Source organism: Macrotis lagotis, chromosome 5, assembly GCF_037893015.1.
Source record: "Macrotis lagotis isolate mMagLag1 chromosome 5, bilby.v1.9.chrom.fasta, whole genome shotgun sequence".
Lineage (NCBI taxonomy): Eukaryota > Metazoa > Chordata > Mammalia > Peramelemorphia > Peramelidae > Macrotis > Macrotis lagotis.
The window spans coordinates 209,314,399-209,326,888 of record NC_133662.1 but is presented as its reverse complement, the minus strand read 5'-3'; the positions used below and the strand labels follow the sequence as shown (position 1 = coordinate 209,326,888).

The 12,490-nt window shown below is 33.2% G+C and overlaps 1 pseudogene; it reads left to right on the top strand.

The window, feature by feature from the left end:
• Window positions 1-302: 302 nt before the first annotated feature.
• LOC141490029 (large ribosomal subunit protein uL23-like) lies at window positions 303-785 on the top strand (annotated as a pseudogene).
• The last annotated feature ends 11,705 nt before the right edge of the window (window positions 786-12,490 follow it).

Genomic DNA, 12,490 nt, shown 5'->3' with positions numbered 1-12,490 from the left:
TTTCTAATTGATCAGAGGAAAAATTTTTTAAAAATACTGGAGCCTTTTTAAAGCTTGATTTCTTCTATATGTAGTTATTCACTCCTGAAAGTAGAAAATTTCATATTATTGCTAGAAACTCCCCTTAGAGATAGGAGATCTTGCAAATCAGTCCAAATGTTAGTTCTTTTAGGAAAAGAAAGAAAAGTAGAATTATGAAAAAGTTATCTCCCAAAAGTAAAAATTTAATTTAATCTATTCTTAAAATTATTCCTAAAATTTGAAGATAAGAATTGAATTTCTTTGAAAGTATATAGAATACGTTTTCCCCCAAGATGGCACTGAAGGCCAAGAAGGAAGCCATCGTCCCCCCCAAGACAGAAGCTAAGGCCAAGGCCTTGAAGGTCAAGAAGGTGGTGTTGAAGGGCATCCACAGCCACAAAAAGAAGAAGATCCGAACCTCACCCAACTTCCGGAGACCCAAGACACTAAGGCTCTGAAGGCAGCCAAAATACCCTCGGAAAAGTGCAGCTCGGAGAAACAAGCTTGATCACTATGCCATCATTAAGTTCCCCCTGACCACCGAATCTGCTATGAAAAAGATTGAGGATAACAACACCCTGGTCTTCATTGTGGACGTCAAGGCCAGCAAACACCAAATCAAGCAGGCTGTAAAGAAGCTGTATGACATTGATGTGGCCAAGGTCAATACACTGATCTGGCCTGATGAAGAGAAGAAGGCCTATGTCCGGCTCACTCCAGACTACGATGCTTTAGATGTTGCCAACAAGATTGGAATAATCTAAACTGTCCAGCTGCCCTGCTTCTTCCCCCACAATAAAAATGTTTTCCAGAAAAAGAAAGAAAGTATATAGAATACTAAAAAAAGTATATAGAATAGTTTTGGGGTTTATTTTTATCATAACTTAAAGTTAAGCTCTACCCTATACAAGGTAATAAGATAGACTTTTCCTTCTCAAATTAATTCCAATGAATTACCAGTCTCAATAGAATTGCCTTCTGTCTGTGTGAACTGGAAGATTAGGTAATGTTTCTTAAGTGGATGCCATAGGCTTCCTAAGCAATAAAACAGAATGATAATTAAGAAGTAAAGGAGGTTATTAATAATAATGTGTAATATTTATGTAATATTTATGTAATATTTATTACATAGCAGACACTTTACATTTATTATCTCAGTTAATCCTCACAATAATCCTTGGAAGTAAGTCCTATTGTTATTCTCATTTTACAGATAAGAAAACTGAGAAAGATTGAGTGATTTACCTAGGGTCTCACAACTAAGGTCTGAGGATGGATTTGAACTTAGGACTTACTGACCTTAGCACCACCTTACATTTACTAATTGTAATTGCCCCTTACAATTACTAATTTGTTTATTGAATGTTGACCTCTTAGAGAATTTTGGGAACTTAGAGAGTCTTTGAAACAATTTGTGTTGACATAATATCTTAAATTATTTAAATAATTTTTCTTTTTTAAAAATAATTTTTTGTTCTCCACTATTATCTCCATTCTGTTCCAAAGAGTGCTTTGTCTCATAAAAAGTTCTGTAAGTTGGCAAGCATATCACACAAGTCTAACATTTTCAATTTCTAATACCCATGATCCTTCATCATTTCAAAAAAGCTGGTCAAAATTTTCATCATCACTATTCTTTAGAATGTTCTTTGGCATTAGAATTTTTAATATTCAATATAGATTGTTTTATTTAATTAATTTGATTTTTCCATCTTGATTATTAAAGTCACTTGTATATATCCTGTTTTGTGAGTTACTATTGCTTTCAGTTCATGTAAGTACTGCTAGATTTTTTCTGCATTTATGTATCTTTTTCTGTATTTTTCATTATAAATATGTATCAAAATTACTTTATTCCTATTTCCCCAAATGATAATTATATCCATTGTTTTTAGTTCATTGTAACAATGAAAAGTGTTAGTATCCTGATTTTGGGGGTCTGATCTAGCAGTGGAATCAATGTCAGAGAATAGACCTTCCAATAAATTTTTTTCTTTAATTCTAAGGTTTTTTTTCCTAGAATAATTCAATCAATTCACACAAGGGTCTAAGAAGTTGAAAAACCCAGCAAAGTTAAAATACTTTCCCAAGGTCATTCAGGATATATTTGAAAAAAAAGTTACTATTTGAACCCAATTCCTCTGATATCTTTTCTTGTGTTCTTTGAATTGTGTGAAACTGTTCCCTGAAAAAATTTAAAGAACTATATATTTTTATTATTACTGTTATATTCTGTTTTGGGAGGATTTGGTTCTCTATGCTATGCTATCAGAAATAATTGCTTTATCACCATAATTTTTCTTATGCTCTATGTAATACTTTTTCTCTCTCTGACTTCTCTCCAATTGCTTTTTAGTTGTCTCCTCACATAGGTCTATAAAGAACTATGAAATACTGGAAATAATAACTCGACTCTCAATGATATTATTTCAAGTGAGGATGATAAGCCCAAACTTTACAAAGATTGTCCTTCCATATCAAATTTGCAGCTATTTCTAGGGAAAATGTCCATAAAAGTGTGAGCATCACAATTTTTGCATTTTCCAGCCCAATTTCAGGTTTGTGGTTAAAGATCATAGGCATTGTTATGTTATGTGGCAGCAGGATCTTGACTTAGTCAGAAACAGGGAAAATTCAATTCAAGTCATAGTTTCTAGGTCTAGCACATTGCTCTGGGGGTTGATTCAAGGGTGGAAATGTTTTTTTTAATCTTTTCATGCCTCTTAGATCTCTGTATCTTTTGTGACTTTATTTGGTTTCCCCTTTACTTCTTGGTATAAGGTTATGAAGTGATATCTATATCTTCATGAGTTACAAACATCATAGAGATTAATGAAGTAGCCTAGATCTGTACAAGCTATAAATTGACAACTTTTTTGCCTTCTTTATGTACAGTCATGGTGAAGAGTGTAGCATAAAGAATGGAGAAATGTTTAAAAATAAACTCTTGGGGAATTGCTGTCTAATGATGCTGAAATGTATTGCTCCATGAAGTTGAAAACAATGCTTTATAGTCTTTGGTGTTTCAGGTGACAAGCAAGAGGCAGGATAAATTTTTCAGTCTGAATGACTTTGGAGAGATTCTATTCCTGAGTGTTATGGAAATCCAAGAGAGGTGAAGTATTCTATGGCACGCTCCTTTCTTATTACACTCTGATTCATATTGATTAATGACAATGGAATATCTTCTGGAGGTTTCCTTAAGAACTTTGGTTCTCTAATATTGTAGGTCTATATCCTTTTGTTTTAATAAATGTACTTTTCCAAATAAAGCAAATCACTTGCTCTTTTTGAAAGAATGATTTTCCAGGAAATGGTTATTTATAAATTTAAAATACTTTGATACTGCCTTTTGCTTTTGACTTCACATTAGGTGATTGAGTCAATTTATTCAAATTTATGTTCATAAAATTCTAATAAGGGACCTTAGAAGTTATCTAGTTTAACTCCCTGACTCATGGAAGAATCACCTGACTCAGTAAGCTTCTGTTGTCATGAGGATTAAAGAGATTTTCACAGAATTGTCAGTAAATGCTAAAAGCTATAGTCTTTATTAGGCATGTGTTTGACTCTCATAAGTTTAAGACCTAAAGATATCTGGTGGTGAAAGATTCATAGAAGAGCTAAGTGCAAGAAGAAAAGTATGCAATCAAAGATTATTCTGGTTCTCCAATGCAAGAGACTTCAGGTCATAGTAGGAGGAAGAACAGCATCAATGAGAGTTTTGAACTTCAACTGCCATTTTACTTGGCAGACCCAGTTCTTCTTAGATAAAGTATGATCTGATTTGTGTACTGCCCCAAAGGGACACCTGGGTTTCAGAAATGAAGCAATATATGTTCTCATCAGTTGAATACAATTGATTTTAGTTTTAAAGTGAAAAAGGAATAGAGATTCAAGGGACTGGCTGATAGTACCCAGATGAGTGTAAGCATTAGGCATAGAAATTTCTGCTCATTTCAATTCACATCAATTACATAAGTCTTTCCAGGTTTCTCTGAGAGCATCCTGCTCATTGTTTATTATATCACAAGAGTATTCCACAGCAATCATATAATATCACTTGTTCAGTCATTCCCCAATTGATAGTCATCAACCTTAATTTCCAATTCTTTGCCACCACTAAAAGAGCTGCTATGAACATTTTTTTGTACTTAGAGGCCCCTTTTCTTTTTTTTTTTTCAATCTCTTTGGGATATAGACTTAGAAGTGATAATGCTGGGTTAGGGTCAGTATATCCACAGTTTTATAGTCCTTTAGACATAGTTCCAAATTTCTCTCCAGAATATTTGAATCAGTTCACAACTCCATTGATAATGCATTAGTATCTCAATTTTCCCATATCCCCACCAATATATGACATTTCCTTTATGACACATTAGTCAATCTGAAAGGTATGGGATGATACCTAAGAATCATTTTAATTTGCATTTTTCTACTTGATAATGATTTAGAGAATTTTGAATGACTATAGATAGCTGATTATTTTGTGAAAACTACTTAATCATATTCTTTGATCATTTATGAATTGAAAAATTATATTATATAAATTTGACTCAGTTTTTTCTATATTTGAGAAATGAGGCTTTTACCAGAGAAACTTGCTGTGCTTTTTATTTTCACAGATATGACTACTATGTATTTCCTTCCATCCTATTTCTCTTCCTTTTTATCCTCCTATTTCTCTGCTTTCACTTTGTACATCCTTTAAAGTATTTTTTTTCTGAATACTTTCTTCTCTAAATCACCATGGATTTTATCAGTTCCTCTGTCTGTTTCATTTCTCTCCCTTTCTACTTTCCCATAAGATTTGGATTTCCAAGTGAGTATTTATATTATTCCTTTCAGTCGATTGCAATGAGAATAAGGTTCAAGTGCTCTGCCCCAACTTTCCCCATTTTTCCCTCCACTATGAAAGCTCTTCTTCTTTTTTGAAGTGATATAATTTAATAATTAAAAATAACCCTAATTTGTGCTTCCTTTCAACCTTTATCCCAGTGCATTCCTGTGTCTCATTCCTTAAATTTATTTTTTAGATATTACCCACTCATATTCAAATTGATACACATACTCTTTGTCTTTACTTCTTGTAATTGTCCTAAAAATGATAGAATTCTTAGGAGTTATAAGTATCTTCTTCCCATGTAGGAATATAGATAGTTTAACCTGAATTCTTTATAATTTCTCTTTTTTTATGATTCTCTTGACTTATATTTCAAAGTCAAGTTTTCCATTCAGTTCCAATCTTTCATAAATGCTTAAAAGACTATGATTTCATTGAATATCAATTTTCCCCTGAAGGGTAATTTTCAGCATTACTGGATCTTGGTTAGGTGGCAAAGAATAAGAAATTAAGGAATTGCAAATCATATTTCTATGTGTGTTATCCTGGTTATGATTCCATGATATTTGAATGCTTATAATACTTTCTCTTTGAATTGAAAGCTCTGGAATTTGACTTTAATATTTCTGAGAATTTTCATTTTAGTTTCTTTTTTAGGAGGTGATCAGTAAATTCTTTCAGTTTCTATTTACCCAATGGTTCTAGGATATTGGAAAAGTTTTCCTTGATACTGTCTTGAAAGATGCTATCTAGTTTGTTTGGGGGTTTTTTGGCTTGTTTTTTTTTTATCATGACTTTTCAGTTAGTTACAAAATTCTCAATTATTTTCCTTAACTATTTTTTAAAAAATTATTAAATGACTTGCCCAAGGTCACTCAGCTAAGCAATTATTAAGTGCCTGAGGCCACATTTGAACTCAGGTCCTACTGATTCCACTATCCATTGTGATACTTATTTCTCCCCAAATCATCTCTCCTTAATCTGTTTTTCAGGTTTGTTTTTCCTTCAATAAGATATTTTTCACATTTTCATCTTTTTTCTTCTTCTTTGGATTTTCTTTAATTGTTTCTTGGTGTTTCATGGAGTCATTAGTTTCTACTTTCCCAAATCTAATTTTTCTAAATTTTTCTTTCATATTTTATTTTTTCCAATTACATAAAAACAACCTTTAGTATTTGTTTTTAAATTTTTGAGTTCTTGATTCTCTCCCTTCATTGAGAAAATTAGCAATTTGTTTTAAGTTATGCAAGTATAGTAGGCAACTTATATTTTCTTATAACTCATATTTTATTAGAAAACTTAAAAAAGGAAAAAAGCAAAAGAAAGTAAAAAAAAAATAATGTCCCTATCTGTATTCAGATTCCATCAGTTATTTCTCTGGAAATCAATAGCATTTTTCATCATAAGTCCTTCAGAGTTGTCTTGGAACATTTTTTGCTAAGAATAGCAAAGTCATTCAGAGTTGATTATCTTACAATGTTATTGTTATTACATACAATGGTGTCTTGCTTCTATTCATTTCACTTTCCATCAATTCATGTAGCTATTTCCAGGTATTTTTCTAAGAGCATCCTGCTGGCCATTTCTTATAATGCAATAATATTTTATTACAATTATATAACACAATTTCTTAAGCCATTCACCAGTTTATGGGCATCCTTTTGATTTCTAATTCTTTGCCATAAGTAAGAGCTATTTTACAAATTTTTGTACATATAGGTTCTTTCTTTTTTAAAAAAAATTACCTTTAAGAAACATGCCTGATAGTAGTTTTGCTGAGTTAATATGTATGCATGATTTTATATGATTTTATAGTCCTTTAAACATAGTTTCAAATTGTTCTCTAAATTGTTTCAATTAGTTCACAGCTTAACCAACAGTGTTTTAGTGTCTCATGTTCCCCAAATCCCTTCAAACATTTGTCATTTTTTCTTCTATCCTATTAGCCAATCTAATAGATGAAAGAATTGTTTTAATTTGCATTTCTGAAGTCAATAGGTATTTAGAGATTTTTCACATGACTACAGGTAGCTTCAATTACTTCTTCTGAAAATTTACTTTTCACATCTTTTGATCATTTATAAATTGGGGAATTGCTCTTATATTTGTTTTATAAATTTGACTAAGTTCTCTATATACTTTGTGAAATGAGGTTAATCAGAACAAATTTTTAAAACGATTTTTAGTTATAACTGATAACTGCATTTTTTCCATTCTAGTTCCTATCTTTATTCTATCTTTTCTCTCCTTTTACCCTGTTCATTCTCAAATGTGCTTTATTTTTACCTCCTCAATATACTTTCCCTTCTACCATCCCTCTTTTTATCCCTTTCCCTTCCTACTTTACTGTTGGATAAGAGAGTTCTATATTGAATTGAATGTTTATGCTATACTCTCTGAGTCAATTCTGATCAAAGTAAGGGTCACACATTTCCCATTCCACCATTTCCACAACTTCCCCTCCATTGTAAAATTACATTCAGGCTTCTTTTATAGCAGCCAATTTTCTGCATTATTTTGATTTTTCTTTCTCCTATTGTATTCCTCTTTCTCACGTTAATTTAATTTATTTTTTACATTTCATCCCACCATATTCAACTCACACCTGTGTCCTCTTATTGATATAGTTCTTTTGAGTTACAACTATCATCTTCCCAATGTAGGAATGTAAACAGTTTAATCTTATTAAGTCTTTAATAATTTCTCTTTTCTCTTTATCTTTTTGTACTTCACTTGAGTCTTGTATTTGAAATTTAAAATTTCTATTCAGCTCTGGTCTTTTCATCAGAAGTGCATGAATGTCCTCTGTTTCACTGAATTTCTATTTTCCACTTCTATTTTTTTGAAAGACAATGGGGTTGCGTGATGTTCCCAAGGTCAAACAGCTAGGTAATTATTTAAGTGTCTGAGGTTAAATTTGAATTCAGATCCTCCTGACTCCAGGACTGGTGTTCTATCCACTGCTCCATCTAGCTGCCCCACCACTTCTAATTTTTAAGAAAATTTCTTTCTTCATTGAACTTCTTTACCTCCTTTACCAAGCTGTTGGCTCCTTTCTCATGATTTTCTTCTTCACTCATTTCTTATCCAAAATTTTTCTCTACCCTTCTTATTTGATTTTTAAAATCCTTTTTGAGCCCTTCTATGAATTCATTTGAGACCTGCAAATAATTTACATCTTTTTGAGACTTTGGATATAGCAACTTTAACTTTGTTCTCTTCTTCTGAATTTATGTTTTACTCTTTCCTGTCACCTAAGTAATTTTCTATTATCAGGTTCTTTTTTTGTTGTTTGATAATTTTTCTAGTATGGGTCATGCATTTTAACTTCATGATAAAATTGGGCTCTGCTCCTGAGGTGGAAGGGATAATCTTCCAAGTTTCAAGATTATTGTATAGCTATTTTCACCCACTATTTCTGAGGGTCCTATATTATTTTTTTAATTCTGCTAAAATGGTATGATTCAAAAGAGAGGTGTGTTAACTTCCCTTTGACTTGAGTTCTCATTTGTAAGTGACCAGGGTCCTCGCTATTTTGCGCCACAAGCCTGGTATATTAGTGATCCTCCTTACCCTGCGGCTGTCACCTAGGACTCTGACCTCCCTCCTCCTATAAGCAATGTAACACTGTCCTGTGCCAACCAAGGGACTCCAGTAATTTCCTTTTGACTCCAGTAATTTCCAGTTATCCAACCCCTTTACTTTCTATGTTCTGAGAATTCTGGAAGTAACTACTTGCCTGTTCAGTTGCCTCACAGCTTGTAAGGACTTCTATTGACTTGTACTGGGTGTGGTCCACTAATAATTGCCTGGTGCATGTTCTTTACTGCTGACTTTTGTTAGGGTTTGGGGGCTCTTTGCTATTTTGATGGCATAGTGCCTGCACTGGACTATGTTCTACTCTTACCCTGGTGAGACATACTATTCCTACTGAAGTTCTAAGTTGGTTTGGGCTAGTAAAAAAATTGTTTCACACCTTCCATTTGTCAGTTGTGTTACTCCAGAATGTGTTTTGATGATTTATTTTTAAATTGTTTCAATGGGAATTTTGGAAAGCTCAGGTCAGTCTCTGACCTTTCTCTGCCATTTTGACTTCACTGCTTGGCCATGTTCTCTTTCTGTCAGTCCTTTGGGCTAAAGTACATTTGTCCATGCTAAAAAACATTTAGACAAGCTTCATCACCTAGCAGAGTAATTTGAAAAGAACAAACATTCAAAAGATATTTGTTGAAATTAATGTCATTAAGCAAAAGGTCTAATGAAGCAACATCTTTGAAGAGCTTCAAGTGAATCCTATAATTCAGATATAGATGGACTTATGAAAATAATTACTTATAAATATTTATATAGCATATGAAGTTTTGCAAAAGTGATTAAAGCATATCACTGATTTCCCAAAAAATTCTAAATTAAATATCTTTCTTATTCATTTTTATTTTCATGTGGTATCTCACATGAGAAAATAAAACTGTCTACTAATGCTGAACATAGGGGTAGGTAGGTGGTGAAGTAGATATAGCACCAGCTCTGTAGTCAGGAGTACCTGAGTTCAAATATGGCCTCAGACACTTAATAATAACCTAGCTGTGTGACCTTGGGCAAGTTACTTAACCCCATTGCCTTGAATAAATAAATTAATAAATGAATATTGTAAATGTTGGACAGAGAGATTTGAAAGGACAAATAATTATCTCAAGATAACAAAGTCATTAACTGTCTGAGGTAGGTCTTGAAACTACATCAACATGAATCTAAGACTGACCCTCTTCTTTGACCATAGATGTATCAAATATGTGATTTATACTTGTTTTGAGGCTTATACCACTCCCAGTGCTCCTTAACCAAGTTAAAATGTAATTGGGAAACAGTTAACAAAAGATGTAAAAATACATTGAATGTACTATTTTTTCTAATGCTTTTGTAGCTCAACCCAAAGGGCTCTTGATATGTGATTTAGAGACTCCCCAATTTCTATTAGAGCTCGACCCCATCTCAGCATGCTTCCTCTAAGATAAGAATTACAGATGCTCTCTCTGAGAGCACCACCCAAACTGGTCAATATGGCCAGAAAGGACAAGTAATCTGGGACACTAATGCATTGTTGGTGGAGCTGTGAACTCATCCAACTTTTCTGGAGAACGAATTGTAATTATATCCAAAGAGCAATAAAAATGTGCATACTCTGATCCAACAAAACCACTACTGAGTCTATACCCTGAAGAGTTCATGAAAAAGGGTAAAAACATCACTTGAACAAAAATATTCACAACAGTCTTATTTGTGGTGGCAAAGAATTGGAAATCAAGGGGATATCCATCAATTAGGGAATGGCTGAAAAATGTATATGTATGATATGGAACACTACTGTTCTATTAGAAACCAGGAGTGTTGAGAATTCAGAGAAGCCTGGAAAGACTTGCATGAAGTGATTCTGAGCAAAATGAGAAGAACCAGAGGAACAGTTTATACCCTAACAGCAACATGGGGGTGATGATTAACCTTACTGGACTTGCTCATTCCATCAGTGCATTAATCAGGGACAATTTTAGGGTATCTGGGACAGAGAATATCATCTGTATCTGGAGAAAGAATTGTGGAGTTTAAACAAAGATCAAAGATTATTACCTTCATTTTTTTAAAAAAATGCTGTCTTATGGGCTACATAATTTTCCTATCTCAAATATTGTATTTCTTCCTCAAGGATATGTTATTTTCTCTCAATACATTCAATTTTGATTAATGCATATCATGGAAACAATGTAAAGGTTACCAGATTGCCTTCTGTGGAGGGGTGGGAGGAAGTAAGGAGGGGTGGGGGAAAATTGTAAAATTTAAAACCTTATAAAAATAATAAGTACAAACTACTATTGTGTACAATTGGAAAACAAAATATTTATAAAAAAAGAAAAGGCTGCGAGTGAGAAAGTTAGCAACTCAAAGTGAAAAAAGAATTACAGATGCTATTATTTTATAGATAAGGAAATAGAAGCTAATGAAACAATCAGATCAAAAATTGCTAGTCAGTACCACACTGGGGGGGGGGGGGTAATTAAATAGGAATTAACAATCATTGCTCCAAAGAGCATGCATCAAATCCATTAAGAAGTATGTATGAAATCTCTGTTATATTTTTAAGTACTGAGCTAGTTTCTGTAGCTACAAAGACAAAACTAAAACTGTTCTCACTCTTGAGAAGTTAACATTCATTCCAGCAAAGAAGCAGGTACAACTGTAAGTAGATTACAAAGTATGTACTAAGTAAAGAAATTACTATGAAGTTACTTATTAGGAAAGGAGAGGCACTGCTGTCCAGAGTATCAAGAAAGTCCTAATACGGAAATGGTGTTAGAATGAACTTAACAAGTGGCTAGAGAGGCTAATAGAATAGAGAAGGACTTGAATTAAGCTGACCAAAGACAATCACATTTCTACTGAAAATATCCCATGACTTTGGGAATATTAAGCTCCCATCACTTCTTACTGAATATTTCTAGTGAAATGGGATACTTATTGGTGTTCATCTAGTAAGAAATAATCACTACATAGGAACTGGGTTCATTAAGTTAAAGAAATATAGATTGAATAACAATGAAGACTACCAAAAGTCTCCCAATAGGTAAATCAAGGATTTCAGGTATTGATATCAGCCTCTACTTTAGTGTAAGTGCAATTTAAAATAGAAAAAAAAAACAGCCATCCATTCTGGAGAAAAGAAAAAGTGAGAGTTACACAAGGATCGGACATTTAATTCTACAGGTCATGGCATAAAGTTGTGGATTCCTCAGAATTTTTTATATGTGCTTGAAATTTGAGAATAATTGATACTTCTCTTCCTTTCAAAACTTGAAGTGTCTACTCCCTGTAATTCTTGTGAAGTAGAATCTAGTTGATTCTGAGATGAACATGTTTAAAACATTCCCAAGTGTCTTAAACAAGTGATTATTTTGATTCTGAGGGCTAAGAAACCTATGAAAACTATGCTGCCAGCTCACAGATAAGAAGCAATGACCCACCCATGGCCTTGGTTATAACATGTTTTGAAAATAAAGGTCATACCTCTTAGGTTAACCCATCCCCTTTCAGAACAGCATGATGAAATCTTTAACTCCACTTGATTAGCCACTGGAGGCAAGTCGAGGAGACCTCAAGTTAATGTCTCAGCTGAAGGGCAGACAGGCAGCACCATTATTAATATGATACAAGCCAAGAGCTCCACCTCAGAGCAGTTAAAGCCTCAGCAATGGGCAGTGGCAGTTTATAATTTATAAAGAGGGAAATGGATTGAGACTCTTTAATTTTTTTCTGGGAAGAAAATACAGTCATATCACATTTACAGCTGATGCACGGTTCCCCTTAAGTGCCCTCGAGAGTATGCTATTAATGATGATCATAGCTTAGAAGGCATAGATGTAGATATGTAACAATACAGCATATTTTTTCTGCTCCCACAGAAAGAGCACATGATGTCCTTTGGACATACTTGCACAAACATGTTCCCATAATTAAAACTGTTTTAATCAGAGCCATAATATTGCATGAAGCCATATGGTCATGTTTAAAGTGGTAATTCCTAGTCATAATTTTATAGCACATCCTGGGAATGTCATGAATCCAAGTTAAAATTAA